This window comes from Neopsephotus bourkii, unplaced genomic scaffold (genome assembly GCF_033783945.1).
Source record: "Neopsephotus bourkii isolate Nb327-2 ecotype Australia unplaced genomic scaffold, CSIRO-AGI_Nbou_v1 NB_36, whole genome shotgun sequence".
Classification (NCBI taxonomy): domain Eukaryota; kingdom Metazoa; phylum Chordata; class Aves; order Psittaciformes; family Psittacidae; genus Neopsephotus; species Neopsephotus bourkii.
The window spans coordinates 1-14297 of record NW_026900553.1 but is presented as its reverse complement, the minus strand read 5'-3'; the positions used below and the strand labels follow the sequence as shown (position 1 = coordinate 14297).

The 14297-nt window shown below is 45.1% G+C and overlaps 1 long non-coding RNA gene across 2 annotated transcripts; it reads right to left on the bottom strand.

Moving 5' to 3' along the window:
• Nucleotides 1–649: 649 nt before the first annotated feature.
• LOC133207733 (uncharacterized) lies at nt 650–13642 on the bottom strand. Of its 2 annotated transcripts, none has more exons than XR_009724140.1 (3): nt 13134–13642; nt 11812–11966; nt 650–757 (listed from the first exon to the last, which is right to left on the bottom strand). It is a non-coding gene; the product is annotated as an uncharacterized LOC133207733 (long non-coding RNA). The 2 variants fall into 2 exon arrangements; XR_009724141.1 differs by having other exon boundaries at nt 11837–11966.
• Between the last annotated feature and the right edge of the window lie 655 nt (nt 13643–14297).

Sequence of the window (14297 nt, the reverse complement as noted above, 5' to 3'; positions counted from 1 at the left end):
TGAATGGTCCTCCTCAGAGGGAATCTGCTGGCAGGTGCTCCAACTTAGGACAGGATGATGGGAAACACCGAAGGAAACACTTGTGCCTCAGATGCCAGAAAAGGAAAATAAAAGCAAACCACGACATATCATAAAAGAGTTTGGTTTGGAAGGGACCCTTAGAGGTCATCTAGCCCAAATTGCCCTGCGATGAGCAGGGACATCTCCAACTGATGAGGTTGCTCAGAGCTCAGTCCAACCTAACTTTGAATGTTTCCAGGAATGGAGCATCTACCACCTCTCTGGGCAATGCATTCCAGTGTTTCACCACCCTCATCGAAACAATTTCTTCCTCATACCTAGTTTAAGTCTCCCCTCTTTTAGTTTAAAATCACTACCACATGTCCTATTGGAACAGACCCTACTAAAAAGTTTGTCCTCCTCTTTCTTATAAGTCACCTTTAAGTATGGAAAAGATACCCATTGTTTCCATCTTTTCTTCTGACCCCAGCATTTCAGCTGATCCCACAACGCATGTAGGTAAATAAAACCCAACAATTTGTTTAAGGCTACCATCTGCTTTCAGGCTCTTCAGGCATGGTGTTCTTGAAACCATTCTTCAAAAATTTTGATACCTAAGAGGTTGTCCTCCAAACAGGTACAGAAACAGTACTTTGTAGTGGCCCCTGCTAGCAGTTTGCTTCTTCCTTTCAGTATTGGCTTGCTTTGGCCACCAAATGGTAGCATTGTTCTGGATGTTGCCTGCCACCCACATGCACTGAGAAAGCAATTGTGACATGAGACCAGGTATTTATTCCTGTATCTTTGAATCTAAGCTTATTAAGGTGCATTGACATATCTTGGCCCTCTGTGCTGAACTCTGTTCTGTGCTTTTACTCCTTAAAAGGGATAACTCGTATGAAGTGCAGATATACAACCTGTGGAGTAAGTTATTGTGACGGTGGACGGGTTAGCCAGGGGTTAAATAGCATAATGTGCCATCCTTATTCCTCCTAGTTGCCCAAAGCAAGTATGACTAGGAGAGTGTATGGAAAATGAGCTAGGAATTAGGAAAGGATGTAGAACTTGAGCTACTGACATCCCATGTGGACCTGTACTACTGTCACCAGAAAGGATGACCTCACACAACCCACACCTTTCTCCCCTCTGTATGCTTTGTAAGGAACTCCATTGACAGACTGTGTCATACCCTGGGCGGTGCCCCTGATCATGTTAGATTTTTAAAGGAAGTTTGCTGGGTTAGCAGAAATCAGAGTGGTGGAAGTCCATAATGACCGACTCGCCTCTTGTCATGGGAACATAATGGCATAACTTGTCAGAAAACTTGTGCTAATGGACTTTGTTGGAGATGGAGAGGTTTGCCATTAGATATTTGCATGGCTTTAGCTTGAGTTAGGAACAGATGAGAGTAATGACCTGGAGACAATCTAGCTGGGGAGTCATCACAAAGAAGAAAGAAGCTTTGTGGCTTCTAGACTACTGTTAACTCTACTCAGGTATCATCAAAGCGAAAAGGACTAGACTGGGTGCTCTAACTTGTCTGCTAAACTTCCCTGTACTCACTTTTTCCATGATTTTCAGCTATTAACATACTGCAATGAGAGTGCTCTGTCTTTTGTCTCATTTTATGCCCTCTTCACAATCTCCGTTTCATCCCTCTTATTCCTCTTTGAGGTTCTGTTGTCCCACACGTCCAGGGCGCAGAACAACAGAGATGCAAAGGTGATCTGGAAGGCCTTGACCACTGGAAGAGATGAGCCCAGACTGAGCATGACTAAAACATGCTGTGAAAGACAGGGACAGGGTTGAAAACCATGCCTACAACTGAGAGCCTGTTTCAGTGAAGAATAGCTGATCCCTTTTCAGGAGAAGTCTGCGTGGGGTTCCTTTTTGTTCCCTACCTTTTTCAGCTCATAATATTTATCTAGATTGATGTACGATTCTAACATTCAGATCCCAGTTCTATTTTCTTGTGCTGCCCCAGATTCACCACTGCCTGTGTAAGTGCTCTTTTTCTGTCAACAAAAGACTGTTGCCAGTGGGATTTCAGATTGGCCTTAGTGGTCAAGAAACCAGTGTCCTCCTTGGTTTTCTTCAGATGCCTTCACTTGCTTCTTTGGTACTGACCTTAGAGATTGTGGCATATGTCTCAGACAGCAGGGTCAGTATCCTCTTGCTCAGGTGGTTTTGGGAATAAAGAAGTGGCAGATTTAGAGAAAGAACTGAAAATGGTTTTTATCTACACTACACTTCTACTTTCTCTCCCTTTCTTATTTTTCAGTGATTTCCAACCCCCTGGTTTTGGTTTCTTTTTTTTTTTTTTTTCTCTGTTGATATCTCATCTTGCACTTACTCTAAAGCCAAGCAGCCGCTTACTGACAGACAGTTGCATCCTCTGAATGTCTCTTATCAACCAGCACAAACAGGCAGCAACAGAAATGTGCATGCCCTGAGAGAGGACTCTCCTCACCTGGATGATCACAAGCGTAAGGGGTATTCTCAGCTGGTAAACATCATTTCTCTGGAGGACTGGGGAATGTGTGATGTTACCTTGTACCTTGTACATCATGCCAGCTAAGCCATCATGCATTGTGTTCCCAAGTGCAGCTTGCTGCCTTGTCAGCCTGTGGAAACACGCTGTCTTCAACTGGATTTATGACACTGGTGGTTACTTCCAGGTCCTGACTATCACCTGAGCTCCTTGATACGTTTTGGGAACAGTAAATTGCCTCGATTTTGCTGCTGTCTGGCAATGAGCTGATATTGCACCCTGATGCCATTCTTCCCACTTGACTTTGAATGTAATTGCAGACATAGGTTTCATCTATGGCTGGTGCGGCACCGGCACTTCTGATTTATCTGACTTTGAGATGAGAAAGCTACATGTCTCCTTTAAGTTACAAGGGGCTGAGGCCTTTCTCTGTGTCTTATCTTGCAGATAGCCCTGTTAACAGCAGCAGAAAAATTCACAAAGTGTAGGGTAGGAAGGAGGATGAGGGCAGCAGGTCGAAGTCCTTAGTGACTCATGCTGAGATGAAATTGAGCCTGTACCTGTGTGCAAGGCAGACAGTGTAGACCTGTGCCATGCTCACAAGGCTTGCATAATTGGCTCCTACCTTTTGTACCTCAGTTGGAAGTTCATGTGTTTGCAGCAAAGCCCATCATCTGTTCCTGCTGATGCAGCTGTTGTCTTGACTCATCGTCTACCGTTTTAGGTCAACCGACAGAGTCCATTTAGGGATACAAGGGACTATGGTACCAGTCTGCAGGCAAGGATAAGCAGCCTGGCTGCCAGTCCTTACCAGCCATCTTCTGCTGTTTAGCCCTGTTGCATTATCTGAAGCACAGAGAATGCATACACTGTGCTCTGTGAAGTACATAGTACAGGGGTCTCAGACAGTATGAAATTTGGGAGGTCTGGAGCATAAGGCAGACTGTAGGGAGCCCTCTCCATCTTCTCATGCATCTCCATCTTCTCTTTGCTCGCTTGGTTGCTGCTCCAGCAATCATGCATGGCAAAAAGTGAATTTGGTTCAACAAAAATGTCTTCCGAGACTCTTTGCAGCACAACCCTTGTGTCTGCCAACAAGGTGTAGTTAATGAGGAGGGAGAGAAATTATTTAGGTGATTTTTCCTGCCCCCCAAAAAATCTCCTTATTGAACTATAATAGAAGACAATGCAGGCTGAATATCACAGGCAGAAATATCCTGGCTGTGAGACTTCGTAATCTTCCAAGGGAAGTGGTGGAAACCTTATCACTTAGGACATTAAAATAGGCAATACAGAACACGAGAAAAAAAGCTATTGTGAAATACCCTTAATTGGCAAGTAGGTGGATGCATACGGCTTCATGTATCTTTTACATTTATTAATCCTTCTTAGAGCTATCTTCTGCATCCTAAAGAAATATCCTTTGGTTGCGAGCACTTTGTCCCACAAGTAATTAAGCAGAAATTTCTCGGCTGAGAAAGTTGGGACTGTTCAGCCTGGAGAAGAGAAGGCTGCATGGAGACCTCATAGCAGCCTTCCAGTATCTGAAGGGGGCATACAGGAATGCTGGGGATGGACTCTTCATTAGGGACTGTACTGATAGGACAAGGGGTAATGGGTTAAAATTTAAAGAGGGGAAGTTTAGATTGGATATAAGGAGGAAATTCTTTCCTGTTAGGGTGGTGAGGCACTGGAATAGGTTGCCCAAGGAGGTTGTGAATGCTCCATCCCTGGCAGTGTTCAAGGCCAGGTTGGGCGAGGCCTTGGGTGATATTGTTTAGAGCGAGGTGTCCCTGCCCATGTCAGGGGGGTTGGAACTTGATGATCTTAAGGTCCTTTCCAACCCTAACTATTCTATGATTCTATGTGTCCTCAACTGGATGGAACTCAACCCCGGGATTCAGGATCTGCTTATAATTAACATTCCATAGTAAGACTCCACACCCTCTATTTGTCTCTTCCTAGTTATGTATTGGAAATGCGCATTTCTCCTACCATTAGAGCTTTCACCAGAAGGGTTTGAGCTGGGCTTTAAATCGCTTTCCACCTCAATTTAAATATTCCCTGTTATTTTAGGTTTGTAGACATTACACAAGTAAACCTTTTCTCAAGGCGTCATAGGGAAAAAAGCCACCTACTCAAAAAGACACAACTGCTGAGCTGCCTCCTGAGTTGACGATATCACTGATTTAAGCTGTGATCTGTTACCTCTTGTGGGTTTCAATACTGAAATGAAAGGTGTCACTCCTAATTAGCACAAAAGCCTCTGGATGCGAGGGGCAATTGTGAATGGATCTTCTTTCTGTGAAACTGTTTTTCCTGCCACTTCATTAGAGCAACTTTTTCATGGCAATATGGATGCTGGGGGTGCTTTTCATTGGGAAGGTTTGGCTGCAGTAGGAGATGGAGAAACAAACCGTTTCATCTTAGGATGAATGGGGGCTGTAACTGAGGTCTATCAGCAAGGGACTGAAAGGCTGGAGCTCCAGGTGTGATAACAAAGTCATGCCCATTGTACACTAGCCTTTAGCAAATTTACCAGTGACGTGTATCATGCTGCTTGCCTGTTCTCTCTGTCTATCCTTCAGCCTGTCCAAAGTCTTACGTTCCCTGAGCCTGCTGTGCCCAGGGTACGTGCTGAGGGAATATGTGGCTGGGTCATGACAGCATTCAGCCTGAACTTAGAAAAAAGCCTGAACAAGCACCCCTGGGTCTGCATCATCCTCCCATGCAGACCCCAGGAGGGTACCAAGGGATAGGGGAGGAAGCAGAGGTGTCAGCCCCCCTTTTGGTCAGAAATGGATGAGGCCCCCCACAGTGGAGCTCCGCTGGCTGGGTACCGCTACCACATGGCTGCCAGGGCTGTGCTGGGATAATGTGTGTCCGAGGGCAACCAAAACAGTTTGCTCCCAGACTCCACGTAGCTGTTAGTGCCCTTGACTGTAATAGCAATTAAAAGCAAACAAATCTGGATGAGTTCTGTGAGGCTGCCAGATCCCCACAGAGACACCCCAGCTTTCCTTTATGTTTTATATGGTAATGGGAAGCTCAGTGGTGAACTCTTTTCTGCTACTGGTAAATGGTGACATATGAGACGTTGCTCTGGAGCCAGTGGGTGAAACTGTGGCTCTGCTGAAGCCAGTGGCAAAACTCCCATTGACTTCAGCAAAGCCAGAGCATTTTGTGCAGTTATTTTCCATGTAGAATTCACTCAGGGTGATGTCCACCCCCAACACTTCTCTTTTTCTCCAATGATTAATACATTAACAATAAGAGAAAAACTTTTTCTCTGGAATGGTTCATATTTGGGAAATCCAATTCTGACCTACTAAGCCTGCTCTGACTGTTTTAGCCCCGAGGCAAACTTGAAAACTGGCCTAGGGAAGCTGGTACTTGTTATTGTTGCTTCAAAGACAGTCTATGTGGGAGAGGGAATGAGATGTCTTGGGATTAAAATACCCTAGCCATAAAAAGCAGTAATAATTACCGTCTACATGTGGGCAAGTCAAAAGGGGTTATTACCAAAAGAAATTAAAACTCCTGTTTGCAGAGAAAACTGCCTGAAATCCAGAATTATTCATCTGTGCAGCATAGATTGATTATAAATGCAGTTTTCTTCAAACACCACTTTTATAAGGCTGATTCTAAATGGATCGAGACAACGTTAAGAGGTTTGGCATCAAGTAAGTGAGGGTATAATGGGCATGACAGAAGGCAGGTCTGCTCTCAGGAGCTCTGGGAGCTAGGGTGCCAGTGGCGCTGTCTCCCCTGAGAGTGCACAGCACACCCTCCAGAGTCAGGCTGTGTGCTACTAATGCGGTCAAGGTGCTGTGTCTTGACAATGTCAGTGTGCTCACTGAGCAGCTGATCTTTTAATAGAGTATTTTTCCTCTCCTGAAACTAAGGCAATTAATAGATTCATAGATCTGAAAAGAACTATCAGATCATCTAGTGGGACTTCATATAGATACTGTGCACTTCCACTTATCTCCACCTGCATTCCAGTAACTTGTGATTGACTAGTTCATGTTTTCCCGAAATGCATCTGTCCTTCTTGTGAGAATACTGCTGCTCAGTACATTATTTAATTTCATGCTAATTGTTTTGCACTCAGTCTCTTCTCACCGACTTTAATGAAAATCCTCTTCAGTCTTATTCATAGAAATGGGAGGAGATGTCTGTGAAGATACCTTCTAATGGAGAGCACTTGGTGCTCTCCAGTCTTCTGCATGGACTTGACAGAAACTTTGGGCAGTTCTGCTGTTTTATAAGTTCACCAGGTCAATCCCAAACACGACGACTGTCACGTGTGGTTGAAAATATTAGCTGAAAATTCTCACAGGATGAAGAGAAATGCTTCTCCATTAGCCATAATTAATAGGATAGTTTCCTAATCTCCAGTCGGTTGTGTGAGAAAATTCCTTATGCCTGAAAAATCTTGGCTGATGATGCCACATGCCATTCCTCCAGCCTCCAGTTTTGTGTTAGAAGTTGAAAGAGTGTGTGTGCGTGTGTGTGTAATACCACTGCTTCATTATAACTTCTGCTCACAAAATGCCATGCCACAATTCTGTCAGCTCCAACATTAAGGTATTTAATAGCGTCATTTAGGTTGTGTATAATAAGATTCAATCAGTTCATTGTTGCATACTTTGTTGGCTATCATTTGATTGGGCAATGCCTGAATGCACATTTGGTTTGGAAAAGCTGTTGCACAATGCTGTATTCCCTGTTGCTTCATGGAAACTTGGACTTCCTCTTAGCTTCACTTTCTGTGAGTTAAGCACTGCTGGGGAGCTGTCTTTGAACCAGAAACCGGTCATGATGAGAGCATCTCTTTTTGTGGTTTTGGTGGGGTTTTTTCTATTCCAGGTCCACAAACTCAGTTCAATGACACATGGCTTTCATTTATGTGGTTATCAAAGCTTATTTCTTCATTTGATTTTTGGCTGTACACAAGCAAGAACATTTTCCTTCCTTAAGGTCCCTGTGTATAAGTTTAGCAAATATCTGCCTTTCATTTTACCGTTAGATGTTTCTTTTTCTTACCATCTGTTGAAAAGATTTATCTTATATAACAACTGTTTTCACCATTTATATCACCACAAAGTAAAAAATCGCCTATAGACACAGAGATTTGCTTGCATTTGCTATCTATTTCCCACCCACCTGTTTATGAAGTGGTTCTAGTATGTATATCCTCAGCAGCTCTGGGATCCAAAAATATCCAGCTGCTTTAGAGCCCTAATGGGAATTGCAGTTGTAGACGTGAAGAAATACTGCCTGTGAATTTTGCTAAATTTTCACAAGTTCTGCTGATTCATGCTGGGGAGACCCAAGATGTTTGTGAGAGCGGCTGCCTTCCTTGCCCACTCCCTCTGGTACTGGGGGATAGATGGGCACTGCTCCTGCTCTTCTATCCCCATGAGTACCATGGCATTCTGTGCTAACATGGCTACTTCTGTGTCCATAGAGAGAACTAAGACCTCTCGGGTATAATTTATCACATCCTCACACAGGTGTCCAAAGCAGCCCAGATGACTCATACGCTGAAAAATTATCTGATTTTCTGCCAGTGATTCTAAAGGGATGCCAGGCTACTGCCTCATATACAGGTGTCTCTGGTGTTGGCATGTTAAGCAGAATGAGACAAATCCTACCCAAGCATCCCAGCTGAGTAGGTAGTTCTGTAACTTCCTGCAAGTGCCTGCTTATTTTTTACACTACTGCTAGTAAACTCATGGGTGCCCCAGTTCTGCAGGACCACAGAGCCTCTGGAGTCCGCAGTCTAACTCACAGCAACTGATGAACAGCAAGCGTTGAACTGGGAGGCTAGGAGAATGCACAGCAGGTGATTTCACTTGGTAGCTGAGCCAGTTCATGCTGTGCTGACTCCAAACCACCTGATGGAGATTTTGCCGAAAGGAAACTAGTCACCTTCTCAAATATAATCTTTTCAACTATTCTGTATGATTATTTATCATAAAAACTTCACCCTTTTCTAACAACCTGTCCTTCAAGCTTCGGCTGACCAGATTTTGTCTCCAAGCTGGCTCTGTTTTGCACTGGACCCTGCTCTGAATGGCCTTGTACTTACACCTCATTCTTCTCCCAGGGGCCATGGGACATGCCATGAACTGTGAAACAGACGTTTGTTTTTCCTGTTGCCTTCACCAGCTTTCATTTGCTTCCTTGCTGTGCACTTGTCAAGACACTTGCACTACACCTATATGAGCTTTTTCATCATCTCGAATGGTTCAGACCTCTTGAATACTGATGGCTGAGCTGCAGCGGTTGACAAGTTAGAAAGTGTCTTCTGCTACAGGCAGAGGCAATTCAGCATGTAAGACAGAAGTGAGCTTATTTGTAAGTGTCCACCCCTGTGGTATTAATATGTTTGTGAACTAGAGAGAACTCTGTTAGCAATGGGTGATACATACAAAGAGGCTGTACTGGGATAAGGGTGATGGACCAGATGATCTTTCTTTATCTACTTGGTTTCAGTACCATCTTGATGAATGTACTATATGTGATCTGGACTTACCGGTGGTCTACTGAATGTTAAACTTGGAGCAGAGATGGAAAAAAAACCCAGCCATTACTTTAATATTGAGTACTCCTGACTTGAATCCTTGGGCTGATGAAAACAGAAGCATATGCTGCAGATCTTGCTCTGCACATTCTGCAGAGTCAGGGTATCCCTGGCGTAGATTTCTGAAGGCTGGGATATTTTAGTTAAAAATAAACCCAGAGCAATCATGACAGGCTTGTAAATCAATGTGGTGAGTTCTCCGAGCACCAGCTCCCATCAGGGTTACTCCGGTGATCTGTCAGTGTCGTCCATCACCAGGGCCCTATCGCTCTAATGATGCGTTTCATATTAAAGTGGCTCCAGTTGCTGGGAAGAGATGCTGCATGTTAACCTCAAGTGTTCTACCTGTGGTGCCTTGGAGAATAAGGCAAATAGTTTCCACAGACAGAAATCCTGTTTAACTCTTTGGCTGCATTGAAAACAAAATGTTTTCCTTCACTGCAGACTTTCACACTCCATCCAGAACTTATGATGACGTTTAAATGATGAACTGTTTTATAAAGCCGGCATTCCCATTCAGATTAACCTTTATTAAAAGACTTTTAGGCTTGACTGAAATAACGCAATCTGCCCTTGAGGCAGGGGTAACTGCGTGATGGCCTCCTCCAGCAGTACCATGGGAAACAAGCTGTGACTCACAGCCCCACATCAGTGGCTGGTTCCCCTGTGGTCCAAGGGGAATTCCTATATACGAGCTCCTTCTCAGCTGTAGGTTTCTTCCCTCTTTGCACTACTGTGTTAGCACTGCCTCCTTGCACAGTTCTCTGTGTTTTCCCCATTCCCATTTCACTGGGTGTAGCTCTCCTGAGCTCTCTGCTCCTCTGCCCCAGTGCAGGAGGCTTTGCATCAGTGTGCGCTGTTTCCACTCTTTCAGACAAAAACACCTCCTCTGTACATGCAGAAGCAGGAAGTCAGACGTCTGAACAGCCTTCCCACAAATTTCAAGAATTACTCACATTCGCTGTCATCCGCCCTGGGCTGTGCTGCCTGGGGTGGCCTTGGGCTCTGACGAGAGCTGGGGGCACACCTGCCGACCTGACGTAGAGATGGAACCCGCTTGTGCCAGGGCAGACACTGGCCACTAGTCACTGGCATGCCCGAGGTTTTGTCCTGCTTCCAATGCCCTGTGACACCCACTGGGGTCCTGAGCATCTTCCCAGCCCACTTTTCACACCAATCTACTGCTCTGTGGGGTGAAGAGCCTCAGGGCAGGCTAAGACATGTTTAAACTTACTGCCATCATGTTTTCTGCCTGCATCGTTGCGCTGGATTTGCCATAGCTTGTCTGCCCTTGTGGCTTAGCTGTGTAGCGTTCTCCTTGGTTCTGGGAATGACCCACTCTGCCTTGTTGCAAAAGACATGAAGCCTAACTTAAAATTGACACTTTGGGTGTGATGCTTCCCACACAGCCTGGGTTTGATCACTGCAGGCTGACTGAATGGGAGAGCATGGATCCGTGTGTGGAGTGGATGTGCTATGGCTCCCAGTGAGCTGTTAACAGCATAAGTGGTGGGTGGGTCTGGTCCTCTGCAGGCTTTGACCAGAACCTGTGGGTTCTGTGGTACCCATTCAACAGTGTGGGTTTGACTGTAAACGTCTGCCTATTCTGATCAGTCCAAACCATGCCTGCCGTCTTAACATCTGAATCCTGTGGTCCAGCAAACCTGATCACCCTCTTCTGAATGCACCCATGATGCTTCAGGAACAATAAAAGGCTCAAAGAGTTACTGCACATCTTCCCGGTGCCCTCGCTGGCTCTCTACTGGATAGGTCCAGACTTGAAGAAATGTGAGATGGATGTAGACTGGGTTTCCACTGTGGTCTGTACCACAGACCTTGGTAACACACAGATGATCATGATTCTGCATACCAAAGTATGTTGGCTGGAGGAAGATCATCTTTCAGAGGGGAGGTTAACTTCAGACCTGCCATGGGTAAGGTAGCAGACATGTGCAGACTAGTGTGTGCTGCAGTTCAACAGCAGTTTGGTTTACACATCACAGAATTAAGTGAAGAAACTCCTCAGCAATGTTTTTCAGGCTGCTTTACCTGAAGTTTCAAACTTCTGACACCCTGAAATTTCAAACTTCTGATAAAAACTGGTAGTGGAAGTGGATGGTGGCTCAAAGTACCTCTGAACCTCATGCCGTCTCTCTGCTACCTTCTGCTTGAGAAACCGTTGTAACATGTATTGTTTAGGGTGCAATATATCTTTGTTCTCTCTTTGCCCAGTGCAATGACCCTGCCCAGAGACAGCACATGGGCACTGACCCATGTTGTTAGAATAATATAAGTAATAATCAAGTTTCTGAACCTGCAGGATGAAAACCCCATGCAGTATTTGCTATGCAACTGTTCTGGTTTGAGAGATTCAGTTAAATACTGACTCAGTGGTTAGGATATGTAGGTTGGGATTATGGTGATAAACAGCTCAGCATTACATCAGATAGTCATAAGAAGCAATGAAAAAGGGCCCACACTATTTCTAATGCTTTCCTGATGTCATTTAATTGGAAGGAACTGGGTTGCCAGAATGCATGTTGAGATGGTCCATGCATGATCTCTGGCGGGAAGGGGGAGCAGGTTTCTACTTTCGTACCATTCTTTTTGCCACAAGGAACATTATAAGCGACTCCTTTATTCTTGCCTATCAGTTATGTTTTGGATAATTACGGCTAATTAATAGGTATGAATAAATCTGATTTTGGTGGGAGTAGATTGCACTTACCATATTTATTCTCTCCATGACTGACCTTTTCTGTGAAAGGCTTTATAAATCTACACTTCTAAAACATGGAGAAAAATGTGGCTGCCCCTGTGCTGGACGGTTTGCAGTGCAAATCACAGTCACTAGAGTGTAAAAAGCTCCTGTTGAGTTCAGGCCTTAGAAGAGAAGATGAATGAGACACATGGTTCTGGTTTTAAGGCTGACCACCACATTGCTGCTTGGTATAGAAGAAGAGCTCTAAGATGCTAGCCTAGGAAGCAAAGCTGGTCTGCCAAAGTCATTCTGATTGTTCATATGTCTGCTTTCCACTTCCATCTATTAAACACCATGAAAAGACGGCTATCAACAGTGCTCACATTTTCCTTGTTTAGCGCTGCATGTGGTCTGGGCCTGTTGGCATCACTGGGATGTTATCCCTTCACTGAGGAGACTGCTGAAGGGAGAAGCTGGGGTAGGGAAAGAGAAGAACTCTCTATGAGATGCTGTCTCTTTAAAAAGACATTTTGACACCTGATGGCTGTGAAAAAAATATTGCCTAGTCACCAAGGTGTGAAGTCTTTGCTGTATCCTATTAATGATGAGGGGGTACGTGAAGGAGAGGGAAGTGCCACACGACTAAGGGTTTAAGCTAACTCCTCATCTTACCGGCACATACATATTTTTACTGACTTTGGTCACAAAATATCCCCAGAGTGTCTGGAGTGAGACAGAAATTTCTGGATCTTCACTGTTTAGTGTTTGGCATTTTTTCTGTACTAGACACTTCCATTTCCTAGTGCTTGCTGAACACAGTAAACAGCCCTCAGGTGGAAGTGACAGCTGCACCCAGGAAAGACTGAGAAAGTCTGTTTGGGCAAGCGAACTCCCAGTCCTCTCACCCACTCAGTTCACACTGTCTTCAAGGTGGCCTTTTCCCTTTCACACATCCACTCCCACGTGGGTTCTCCACACACTCGAGGATGAGACCTGTGCTGACTTTTGCTCTCTCCTGATTCAAGCTGAAGTGCTGTGGGATGCAAGTCTACATTTGATTAGCCACTGGAGTTGGAAATGCAACATACTCAATCTACCCAATAGCTTGGTGGGCATGGATGCATCCCAGGAGGTAGAGGTGAAAATCTTGGGCTTGTTGGCAAAATCTTGACCAGTCTCAATGCTGGTCTGTCCTGGGAAGGGGTCTTGTGGCAATGGCTGCAGTTGGCCTTGAAGCTCTGCCAACCGCAGAGCAGGCCTGAGGACCACTGGGCTGCACGCTGGGGCTAAGCATGCCTGTGAAAGTCCTGAGCAGGCAGATTGATGCTCCTCCAGCCTGTTTCACTTACCATAGTGAAGATCACTCTGTAGGAAGAGAAGGAAGCCTCTTGCCTATTCAGGAGTTTCACAAGCGTGGTTCAGTCATGTTTCTGGTGGTGGGGAAGCCCCAAAATGTGGGCTGGGCTGAAGGGACAGCACAGGTGATCTTACAGAAGTCCTGCCTAAAGTTGCATGAAAATGGGGGTTGGAACTAGATGATCTTAAGGTCCTTTCCAACATAAAACATTTTATGATTCTATGAAAATCTAATTTCACTTGAAAGCTTGAAACTGCAACATTCAAACATGTAGTGACTACAAGAAGTAACCCAAATGTTTGTCCTTACAAGCACTACCCCACCTGTTACCTGGAAAATGATCTGAACCAGGAGGAAATCCTGAGTACTGTTTCCAGGCAAACACACCAAAACTGGGTAGGAAATGGAGGTGTCAGATACTGGTGCAGTCACAGTGACAGTGGCAGTGCTATGCAGGCCCTTCATCTTCCTCCTGTGCCTGCCTGCTGCAGTGAGTCTGACTCTGACACATGGCATTCACAGACCACACTACTCCAGTGCAGGCCAACAGGGTTATATATAATGTATATATAATCATTTGTGTATGCATGAATCTGTGTGTGTATCTGCATGTGCATGTGTATGTGTATGTGTGTTTGTGAAGATGTGACGTGGACGTGTCAACGCTTTCAAGACAAGGAACTCCTTGAGAGGTTCTGCTTCAGGAGTGTCTCCTTCGTCTATTGAGAAGATCCCTTTCCATGCAACGTTTACCTGTGGTCCCCCCTGTTTCTACTGTCTCTGTCAAAAAGCAACAACCAAACCCAACAAAAAAAAGGAGGAAAAGGACAATTAAAAGCAAGGGGCTTCCTCCTAAATCTGTTGTTCCCGCCCAGAACCGCTTTGCTGTCCTGCTGGGGGCTGATGAGGAAGCGCACTCGCACCAGAAACAGGCGGCTGATGTAAAGAAGAAGATCTGCACTGGTAAAGAAGATCTCGACTGGTGCTGCCAGGAAGAAGCGGCAGGTCATAGTAGTAGGGGACTCCGAAAGGAACAGAAGCGCTTGTCTGTTGGCCTGACCCAGTCTCAGGGCAGGTGTGTTGCCTACCAGGAGCACAGATCAGGGATGCTGCAGAGAGGCTGCCTGCTCTAGTTAAGTCCCACTGTTACCCACTT